This window comes from Dipodomys ordii, unplaced genomic scaffold (genome assembly GCF_000151885.1).
Source record: "Dipodomys ordii isolate 6190 unplaced genomic scaffold, Dord_2.0 Scaffold52, whole genome shotgun sequence".
In the NCBI taxonomy this organism is placed as follows: Eukaryota; Metazoa; Chordata; class Mammalia; order Rodentia; family Heteromyidae; genus Dipodomys; species Dipodomys ordii.
This window is the reverse complement of record NW_012267268.1, coordinates 8294795-8305975: the sequence shown is the minus strand read 5'-3', so window position 1 is coordinate 8305975 and position 11181 is coordinate 8294795. Positions and strand designations below refer to the sequence as shown.

At 34.4% G+C, this 11181-nt stretch overlaps 1 pseudogene; it reads left to right on the top strand.

Annotated features, from left to right (window-relative positions):
* The first annotated feature begins 538 nt into the window (after nucleotides 1–538).
* On the top strand, nucleotides 539–3773 carry LOC105988905 (annotated as a pseudogene).
* Nucleotides 3774–11181: the final 7408 nt, after the last annotated feature.

The following is an 11181-nucleotide window of genomic DNA, read 5'->3' as shown; positions in this document are numbered from 1 at the left end:
GTTTAATGCATGTCTGAAGGAAATTATTAAAGAAATGCTATGGTAAAAGAACACAGGAGGGCAAGACTATGACTCAGCTGTCGAGTTCCTATGTAGAATATAGTACCACCTAAAAAAACCCAAGAGGATAGAATGAAAACTAGGGAACAGATGTTAACAAGCATCATTATATGTGGGATTTTTATTCTATGATCATAGTATCATATTGTATTTTATATCATACAGTAATTAGAGAAATTTGCCCCCAAACAGTTATCAGTTCCCACTGAACTCGAGCAAAGCCTGTCAAAACATTCACTGCTCTCAAGCTGAAAATACAGAGACCGCAGTGACCATGGCAACACACAAGGGATAGTTTGGAAAATTATTTGGAAGAGACAAAGGAAGAAAAAATGTAAGTCTGAAAGGGAGGGAAAGAGGTTTAAAGACCTGATACTGGCATAAAGATTTAAGAAGGAGATAAGAGAGAAGGCACAGAGGACAGAGTTATTCAATATAAATAATAGTTGCATGTAATTATAATATATCACAGGTTACAATGAATCACATGGACTGTAAGAATGTCACCAACTGGAGGAGATATTACACTGTAGACTGAAATGAATGAATAATAACAGTGGTAAATGGCATTTTCAAAATAAATCTACACTTAGACATACTGTTAGAAGATATAACATTATAAAATAATATTCAAAAACCTTCTCAGAGAGGAAAGTAGAAAGAATTATTTTCTCATATGGCATCATATGCCTTATAACAATGAGAGCTAAAGTTCACAAAAACTGAAATTTCTGTGTAAAAATTAAAAGCAGAAGTCATAATTGGAGTTAACGAGAACTTCTATCTTCATTACTCAAAAGGAATATGTCTTTAAAATTCTGAGGAAATTAATTTTATATCCTTAAACAGAAACATTACTATATGAGGTTTTAAATTATCTTGCTGTAACAAATCAGTGAATGTGTGTTTCATACATACTTTTAGAAAAATGATTGTTCTTCATATAACCAAGAACAGGTATTATGATCATGGGTTCTATGGAGAAATTTCAAGATGGCTACTGACAATAATTGTGGTTAAGTATTTAGTCCTAATTAAAGTACAATTTCAAAGAAAATAGTATCCTTTATTCATTCCTTTGGGAAGGTGACAATTTGTTCACTCTATAGTCAATATGAAATTGTACTCTTCTTACTCTTTCTTTATGAAGGAATACACTTTCCATCTTGCTTGTAATGGAAACTTTCAAGAATATTAAATGTGTTAATAAAAAAGTCTTTAAGGAGTGGGGGGAAATCTTATGCAGCCAGTGTCTGTGGCTCACAGCTGTAATCCTAGTTAGTCTAGAGGCTGAGAGCTGAGTATCAGGGTTCTAATTAGTCCAGGAATTCCTTGAGTCTCTTATTTCCAATTAACTATTACCAAAACATAAAATATTAAAAAGACTGACACTGGAGTTCTTGCTCAAATAGTAGAGTATTAGCCTGAAGAACAAACACACACACGCACACACACACACACACACACACACACATACACACACACACACACACACACACACACACACACTGGTCTGAGACAGTGCCCAAACCTTGAGCTCATGCTAGATAAATTCTATATAGGGAATTCTGTTTTCCTTACTTATGTACTAAAATCCCTTGAAATTTTTATGGCTTTTTGGTGTTTGTAGTTATTTTGTTTTGGTTGTTTTAATTTAATTTTATTGTTAAGGTGATGTACAGAGGGGGTACAGTTATATAGGTAAGGTAATGAGTACATTTCTTGTTGACCATTGTAACCCCTCCCTCATTTTTCTCCCACTTTCCCTCCTCTCAATTCCCTACTACACCCCCCCATAAATTGTAAAGTTCATTTCCAAGATACTGTCTTGTGAATAAAGCTATTCCAATACATTAATTTTTCAGAACAATCGTTGAGTTAATCCAATAAAGTAGATTCTTAATGTAAGGTATCCATGAGATAATGAATAAAAGAAAGATTGAAAAGAAAACAAAACTTCAATGAAAACTAGCAATCAACAAAAGGAAGGTTTATTTTAATTACATAAGGGAAAAGAAGCAGAATTGTACTTTGAGTATTGACAAAGTAAAATAAGGATTTAGCAAAGTGAAATGAAAATGCCCAAACTTTAATGTGAGCAATTGTCTCCACCTATTATCCCAGAGATTGTTGACTTGTAGAAATGCAAATGTAATTTTTTAATAAACAATATTTGTCATAATAAGAAAATAAGTCAATATATAGTGGTATTTTCTTTAAAAATACGCCTGTGGTTCATGCCTGTAATCCCTGCTACTCAGGAGTCCATGAGACTCTTATCTCCAGTAAACCATCAGAAAACCAGAAGTGGTGCTGTGGTTCACATGGTAGAGCACTTGCCTTGAGCTGAAGAGCTGAGGGAGAGCGCCCTAGGCCCAGATTCAAGATCTATTACTGATGAAAAAAAAGTTTTTCTTCGTAACTAAATCTGGCATATATGTATATATGTCATATATATTTATTTTAAATAATTATTTTAAACAAAAATTATTTTAAACAAAATATTTTCTCACACAACAAAAGTAGTACTTAGTATAATAAAGGAGTGTGTGTGTGTGTGTGTGTGTGTCTGTGTTTGTAAAATCCTAGGCACAGAATCCTCCAGTATAGCCATTGGGTAATAAGAAGAATTCTGCAGCCCCTCCCCTTCACCGAGTCCTGTGGCCCAGGTCTTACCTTTGAATCAGGATGAGGGAGGGTGGGTCTAGGTCGGCTGCTGGCTGTGCCCCTGCTGGCCCCATACTTGCACATCCCAACCCCTCAGCTCTCTCCTGCTCTGCACTCCTGGAAGACTAATGGCAAGTGGTTTTTTTGTTTTTTGTTTTTTGTTTTTTGTTTTTTTTTTACCTACAAGGGACTGCGCATCTTCTACCAAGACTCTGTGAGTGTGGTTGGAAGTCCTGAGATAGTTGTGCTTTTACATGGCTTTCTAACATCCAACTGCGATGGGTACAAGATTTGGGAAGGTCTAACCCTCAGGTTTCATTGAGCGATTGCATTTGACTTCTTAGGCTTTGGCTTCAGTGACAAACTGAGACCACATCACTACTCTATCTTTGAGCAGGCCAGCATTGTTGAGGCATTTCTGTGACATCTGGGGCTCCAGAACCGCAGGATCAACTTATTGACTCACGATTATGGAGATATTGTTGTTCAGGAGCTGCTGTATAGGTACAAGTAGAATCGATTTGGCTGGCTTACCATAAAGAAGAGTCTCTGACTGTCCAATGGAGGTGTATTTCCTGAGACTCATGTTCCTCTTCTCCAAAAGTCACTCAAAGATGGAGGCATACTGTCACCCATCCTTACGTGGCTGATGAACTTCTTTCTGTTCTCTCCAGGTCTCACTCCTGTCTTTGGACCATACACTCGACCCTCTGAGAGTGAGCTGTGGGAAATGTGGGTTGGACTCTGCAACAACAATGGGAACCTGGTCATCTACAGTCTCTTGCAGTACAGTAATCAGAGGAAAAAGTTTAGAAGACACTGAGTGGGAACCCTTGCCTCTGTAACGATTCCCATTCATTTCCATTCATTTTATCGATGGGCCATTGGATCCTATAAATCCCTACCCAGAGTTTTTGGCGCTGTACAGGAAAATGCTGCTGCGGTCCACATTGTCGATTCTGAATGACCACATTAACCACGACCCACAGCTAGAGGATCCCATGGGCTTCTTGAATGCATATATGGGCTTCATCAACTCCTTCTGAGCTCGAAGGAGTAGCTTCCCCATATTACCTCCCCAATTCTCTTACTTGTCGTATATTCCATTTAGGAAGAAATGCCCAAAAGGGGTCCTGGAAACCCAACACCATTCTCTTAACAAAAGTCCACTTTACTCACATTGCTGAACAGAATATAGAAAAAGGCAGCAAAAGCTCTAAGAGTGACATCGTAGTCCACCTCAGTCCTTTGACGTCTGATCAAGTATGTGAACTTGCCTTTGTGTTATTAGGAAATTCTGGTCTGCGTTACTTCTTACTGATGCAGGAAGATAGGCATTAGGCATCACTTTGCATAAAAGACTTTTAATGCTGTGGATTTTTCTGAAATATTTAGATATGGGAATTTCTGTCTCAATCCCAAGTGAAACTCTACAATAAAGAAGGAGAAGGGCTTGTTTACCTCTCTTAACATGGCTTTAAGAGCACATAGGTTTTTTAAAGTTCTCTAAGTATCCTTGCTTAAGTGAGAGTGAGAGAGAATCTGTTGTCTTAACTGTGGATTTAGTTTCATCAGCTGTTTTAATTGTGGATGTTTTGTTAAAATAGATACTAGTCTAGATAATGTACCATAAGTATGCTTTAAGACAATGATTTGCCTACACATGTATATGTTTTATAAGGATGCTAAACCAGCAGACCCTTCCCCTGCCAAAATAATAAACCTTATTGAGAATGTGTAACTTCTGAATAAATTGAACTAAATCTAAAATAAATTAATAAATAAAAAGAACTCTGCAATATGTATGAGTAACATGTATGAGGAACTCAAGAGTTCCTCAGACATGTATCCTTCCCATACACTATGCCTGTTCATATTTCAGAGATGGCAACTTTCTTCAAAGACAAATATGGAAAACCATATAAAAAGACAGTATTTTACCATCATGGTCTTCTACCCTCACTATTACCATGAAACACATTAACATCATCTGCAATGATGTAAGATTTTTCAAACAATTAAGATTTTATCCATTCTCAAAATATAATCATGGCTCAGTCACAGGGCCTTATTTGATCAGAAGGATTATATTTCACAGAAGGATTCTGTGAAATAATACATAACATCAAACTTCTCTTTTGTTACTGCTGGCCTCATGCATTTCACACATCAGTACGACATGTCCACTATGTTTAAGATCTTGTGAGATTCACTTAAATGAACAACAAAGCCCTGTGAAATCATCTGATTTTGAAGTTATTTTCAGTCATTGCTCAAGAAGAAAATCATTAGAAGATTCAGTAACCACATAGAAAAGAACATGCCAATTACCTTGCAACCAGGGAAGATAAACCATTGTAAACAGACATAGAAAATGAAAATTGGATAATGTTGAAGTTGGGATTGGTTAAACTCATTCTAATTTATCATTTCACCCTCTTTGCCTTTTTATGACACTTGGGAAAAATTGCCTCCACACAAAGAATTATGGTATTACACATATATGCATCATGAAAAATGCTAGTCCTTCAGAGAACTTTTTTCCCTTAGGCCTTTAATTTGATTTTGAAATGGATGAAGTGAATGACAGTATTTTATTATCAAACCCCCCAGAAGGCACTTTGGCTTGCCTAGTAAATTGTGACTGCTGTGTTGATTTTCTCTTTATTACCCCATTAAAGGGTGGCATTGACTACTTGGGAAAATTGAGAATGAAGGAAAAATAAACTCCAAAGTGCCAGTCCTTAGTTTTCTTTCTTCTCAGTATTAAGGGATAGGAAGAATAAATAAATAAATAAATAAATAAATATATATATATATATTATGTATAACATAAATATATAATGTATTATATACATATATATTATATTATATATAAAATATGTTATACATATACTATACCTAATATATGTATATTCACTATACATTTGTATCTATTACTATTAGATTACTCACCTAATGTTTCTAGTATTACAAAATACTCACATAACAATATGTCTAAATAAAAAAATAAAACTGTAGTTTTTCATATTCATTTTAAAACCATATTGTGCCATGGTATTTTTGATAATTTCTAAAATTTGTAAACTATATTGAAGAGAGTTTTCATTTACCATTGAAAGACAAGAGTATTCAAGGTACTTGGCAAAACCACTTAATTAATAGAAAATTAAGAAACTGATTTTGGAACAAATTCAAGCTTCTTCCTAATAGGAATCAAAATAAAACCAGGGATACTTCTGTTTTCAAATTGCATAATATGTGTTCAATAGTCCTTTTCCCCCAATAATGATCTTTCAGGTTTGTTCTGGCAAGGAGAATTACTATCTTCATTTCATGAGATTGCAAATCCCTCTCATCCTCCCTCCGAAGGCGAGTAATATCCCAGACATTCCTCAGACAGCTCTTCTCCTCAGCTTTCCAATCTGATCATGGAGTCAGTGACCTTCACTCACAGTTCCAATGCTGGTGCAGCCCAGGTCCTTACAGGGCACTTGGTTGACAGGTAGTAAATCAGGTGCATCCTTACTTTCTAACTTGGCAAGATTTTTTTTATCATGTTTTAGATTCCAAATCCAACTTAAAGCCATCAACATACTGACATCTATGGTCTCAAACATACTCAGAAGTACACTTCTTTTCTCTGAGATCATTAGTTGGTTTCCAGACCACTAGCATTGGCTTCAATTGTAAATTTGTTTAAAAAATACTTTTTTACCAAGATATTGGTGTTTTAATAAGCCCCAAGTGATTATGATTAACAGTGATAGTTGAATAACAATTCTCTTTTATTTTATATTAGCTGAGTCTGTGTGGGGGTTTTAACTTTTTCCTTATTCAATTTTCTCTTGAAACAACTAAACAGTCTGTGAAACACCCGCACACACACACATTGAATTCAAATTTAGTTCGAAGTTACTCAAATATTGCTCTATTATCTTTGTTTTCTCAATAGTAGTTTTGAAGGAGGTCAAGGCCACAATATAATTAACTCATATAAACACATATAAGTATTTATGCAGAAACAAATCTAACAACAATCATTAAGTTTGTAGTCATTTTATAAATGATAGCCAGTTCATAACTTCTGAAAGGTAATTATATTCTTTAAAGTGTCATAATAAGGGTTTCTATGGGAATAGAAATTTCTGTGTGCATTTCTGTAATCACTGATTTTTAATATATTTTCTGGAAACAAACAAGGCAATGGAGATAGGTGATCAATGTGGACTTTACAGTCTTAAATCCAAAAAACTAAAAAAGGAATTAGACCTATCTCTTCCTTAAAATATAAAAGTAGGAACAGCAACTTAAATTATAGCAAATATTGCCGGTATTGTATTTAATGAAAAGAACATCATCTTGAGCATGAGATTGAAAATTAGAGAATGTACTAGAATAACTTTGATATTAATTATGTTCTTCCCTTAAAAAAAAAAAAACCCTCGCCGTGCGCCGGTGACTCACTGTAATCCTAGCTACTCAGGAGGCTGAGATCTGAGGATAATGGTTCAAAGCCAGCATGGTCAAGAAAGTCCGTGAAACTCTTATCTCCAATAAAACCACCAGAAAACCGAAAGTGGTGTTGTAGCTCAAGTGGTAGAGCGCTCGTCTTGAGCTGAAGATCTGAGGGACAGTGCCCAGGCCCAGAGTTGAAACCCCACGACCGACAAAAAAAACAAAAACCCTCAACTGCTGTTTGTATTTACATATCATTGTCTTTTATCTGTATATCCTTGTCTCTGTAACCTAATGATTCCGTCACCATTTTTAGAGCTCACCACATAGTCCAACGTGATGACATTATGAGATCCCGAGCTTCTTGGCATCTTCCACTAGCATTTTTCCAAGTAAAATCACATACATCAGCTGGGATGTTGATAAATACTTGACAAGTGGTCCTCATTAAATAAATACATATTCTTTTGTTTGGGGGAGAATGTAAATAAGATACATAAAGAAATGAAGAAAGTATAGATATTTGCTACAGCTTTCAGATTTTTTTGTAATGTGCAATGTCCTGAAAGGTTAAGGAAATATGAAATAGGTTAAGGAGGGAAGTAATACATTGCTACTAAATGGAAATTTCTCTAATCTATTTAATTCTTATTATATTACCAGCATTTCAGAGTATGTGGACATATATTTTATTAAATCATAATTGTTTTAGTCAGTTTGCTTTTCTGAGGTTAAGAAAAACTACTAAGAACATAAAAAGTCAACATAAAATGAATGAATTAGCTTATCAATCTGCAAAGTATGATTTCACAGAGGAAAAGATACTTTTATCTTTTTGAAATGTAAGCTATGGGTTTTGGAAGAATAGCTATTATAAAAAAATGGAATTTTCTAACTAGGTGGTATCCACAAGGTACAACGATTAATTTAAGTAGTCTTCAGATACGCCTTGGAATTCTGGGGGAAGGCAAAACTCACTGGAAAACTCAGTGTTTGGAAGTCGATGACTTTAATATGTAATATGTCTTACCAAGGAACAAGAAGAGTGGTCTGGACACAGGAAGGACCAAGGACCTTTATGATGGCATAAAGGTCACGCTAGGAAGCTTTCAGCAGGTCACAAAATAAAAGAATGTTTATAGTGGGAAATTGGAGTAGAGTTAATGGGATCCAGATCAAACTTCAATCAATTCTTCTAGAATAATTTTATTAACAGTTGATTCTAAAATCACTGTTTATGATGTGATCCTAGCCTGTCATGTACAGATGCACTGGGTATTATGGATGCTGCTGTGGTGACACAACACACATTTTATAGATTATTTCTTAAGAATTCGCTACCTATTGAGGTAGTGAAGGCTAAGTATATCTCATTACTTACTTTCAAACTTGGAAAGTTTGCATCTCTTCCTTACTTACCTTTTCTTTAAAGCCACTTGAAACCACCTGGAAAAATAAGTACTTCCACAAAGATGAATTAATGACATTCTAACATTTGTGATTGGCAGCATAGTACTACAAATACCTTTAAAACCACAGAACAGGTGAATCCCTAGTGCGGTTAGAGATTGGCGTCCCTTGTGCTTAATAGAAGTAGAAAATTAATAGTTTATAAATGATAAAATGATTTTAAGACTTTTTTACAGGCAACATAGATGTGATCTTTAACAGGAAGGATGCCAAGGAAGATACACTTTTAATGACTTCAGAGTGATGGACAGAGAGTGTCTGGAAGCTGGGGCTTCCAAAGACTTCCATGCTAATCTTTCAGGGTAAAAGAGCAAAGAAGAAGGAAGTTCCCACTGAGTTCTGGAAGTCCCAGAGAAATGGAAAGTGCTTAAATTTTGAAAATTTATTCCCTCTCATCTGCAGCTGACTTATCACCTACATACCTAAGAGGAAACTATTAAAGGTTGTCACATAATGCACTGAGGAACAATCCCCAGAAATAATACTGCACCAGGGGATATTTGTGTTCCAACAGGCAGGGATGGAAGATCTCAATATATTTTGCCAGACTAAAGCAGACTAATTTCAGCCCTGTATAGTAGGACAATATAATATGATTAAGAGTAATTCCTCACAACTAAGAGTAGTGGAACTTTCAAAACATAGTTAATTATGCCATCATTTTAAGATATACAGGGAATAGTCTTGATAACATACCAAACAAGTTCACTATTAAAAATATTAACCCACAGTCTGATGCTGGCGGCTCACATTTATAATCTTAGTTACTTGGAGGCTGAGATCTGAGGTTTGAAGCCAGCATGAGCAGGAAAGACCATGAGACTGCTGCCTCTAATTCACCACCAAAAATCCATAAGTAGAGCTGTGGCTCAAGAAGTAGAGTGCTATCCTTGAGCAAAATAAGTTCAGGGAATAACATCTGGGCCCTAAATTCAAGCTCCAGGACAGTAACACATACACAAAAGATACATACACATACATACATGCGTGCATACATACAAACATACATACATTCACACACATATCAGGTAACTAGAAATAGATGTAAATGTCTTCCTAGTGAAAAAAAGTTTGAGGAAATTCTTCAGCTAATAAACTTTAAGGTAAAAGGCTAATATCATTTTTCCCTAAACTTGGAATGTCATTTTGCAAGAGGGTGACACATAAGGAGAAAAAAGGAGAAAAGCTTATGTCCATAAAGATGATGAAGGAGTAAAAATACATCTACACATACTAATTTTCATGCAGAAAATTTGATGGAGCTACAGAAAGTAGTGTAATAATGGTAGTGAATTTAACAATGTGGTAAGTTATTACAAATATCCTTGATTTTCTATAACCTAGCACCAAATAATGGAAATATATAATTAAGTAAGCAATTTTTACAGAATAATCAAATTTATAAGAAAAATTAGAGATACACTTAACAAAATGTGAGATTTTTATGCAAAATCTGATAAATCTTAGCTAAGATAAATTAAAGAATAATAAATGAAATACCATGAAATATCATAGTATGGAATGGAATCTTCAATATGTCTATTTTGTAAAATCAAAATTGTACAGAGGTTTGAAAGTATAATAAAAATGTGATACTTTTGGTAATCTGATTTCAATTCTAATTATAAAACTAGAAAAACCAGTACAATACAGCATTGTTTCAAAATCAGATAAATGCATAGATCATTGTGAACAGTGGAGAATTTAGAAGTGAACTTATATTCATATGGTGAAATATTTTTCCCCAAGAATTTTAAAGCAATTATACAAAAAAATTTAGCGTTTTCAGCTGAGAAAATAAAGAGTTTGGCTTATGGCTCATGCTGTATTCACGAACTAAATTGATGATAGGTCAAAATGTAAAAGTTAAAATACTAAAATATCTAGAAAATAATGAGGCTATTTTGTAACCTTGGATTAGAAAAATATTTCTTCAAGAAAAACTACAAAATTAACCAAAAAAGAAAAATATTGATAAAATAGATTTTTTTTAGAATTAAAGATACTATGAGAAAAATGAGTACCCACACTGTATTCCATAAGAAAATTGTAGTGATTCCCACGTCTGACAAAGGGATTCACATATTCTGTATAAATGACTGCTATAGATCAACAACAACAAATAAAAGACAATGTTCAATAAAAATGTGGAATTGATTTGAATAGACACTTAGAAAAATATGTGAAGATTCAATGAGCAAGTGAAAATACTTAAGATCATTGGTTAAAAGAGGAATAAAAAATAAGTGCCACAATGCAATACTACTATATATCATTAGAAGGTTCATATTTAAAAGTTGGATAGAACCTAATATTATAATATAGGTAGTAGCACAAGTCAATGCTGGTGCTAAGTGCAGAATGGAATTATCATTTTGAAATCAGCCTAGCTTCTCAGGGAGCTTGACAAATGTCTAATTCATAATCCAGAAATTCCATTTCCATGCATTTTCCTAAGAAAATCAAAATATAACTGGGTACTAGTGGCTTATGTCTATAATCCTAGCTATACAGTGACTGAGTTGT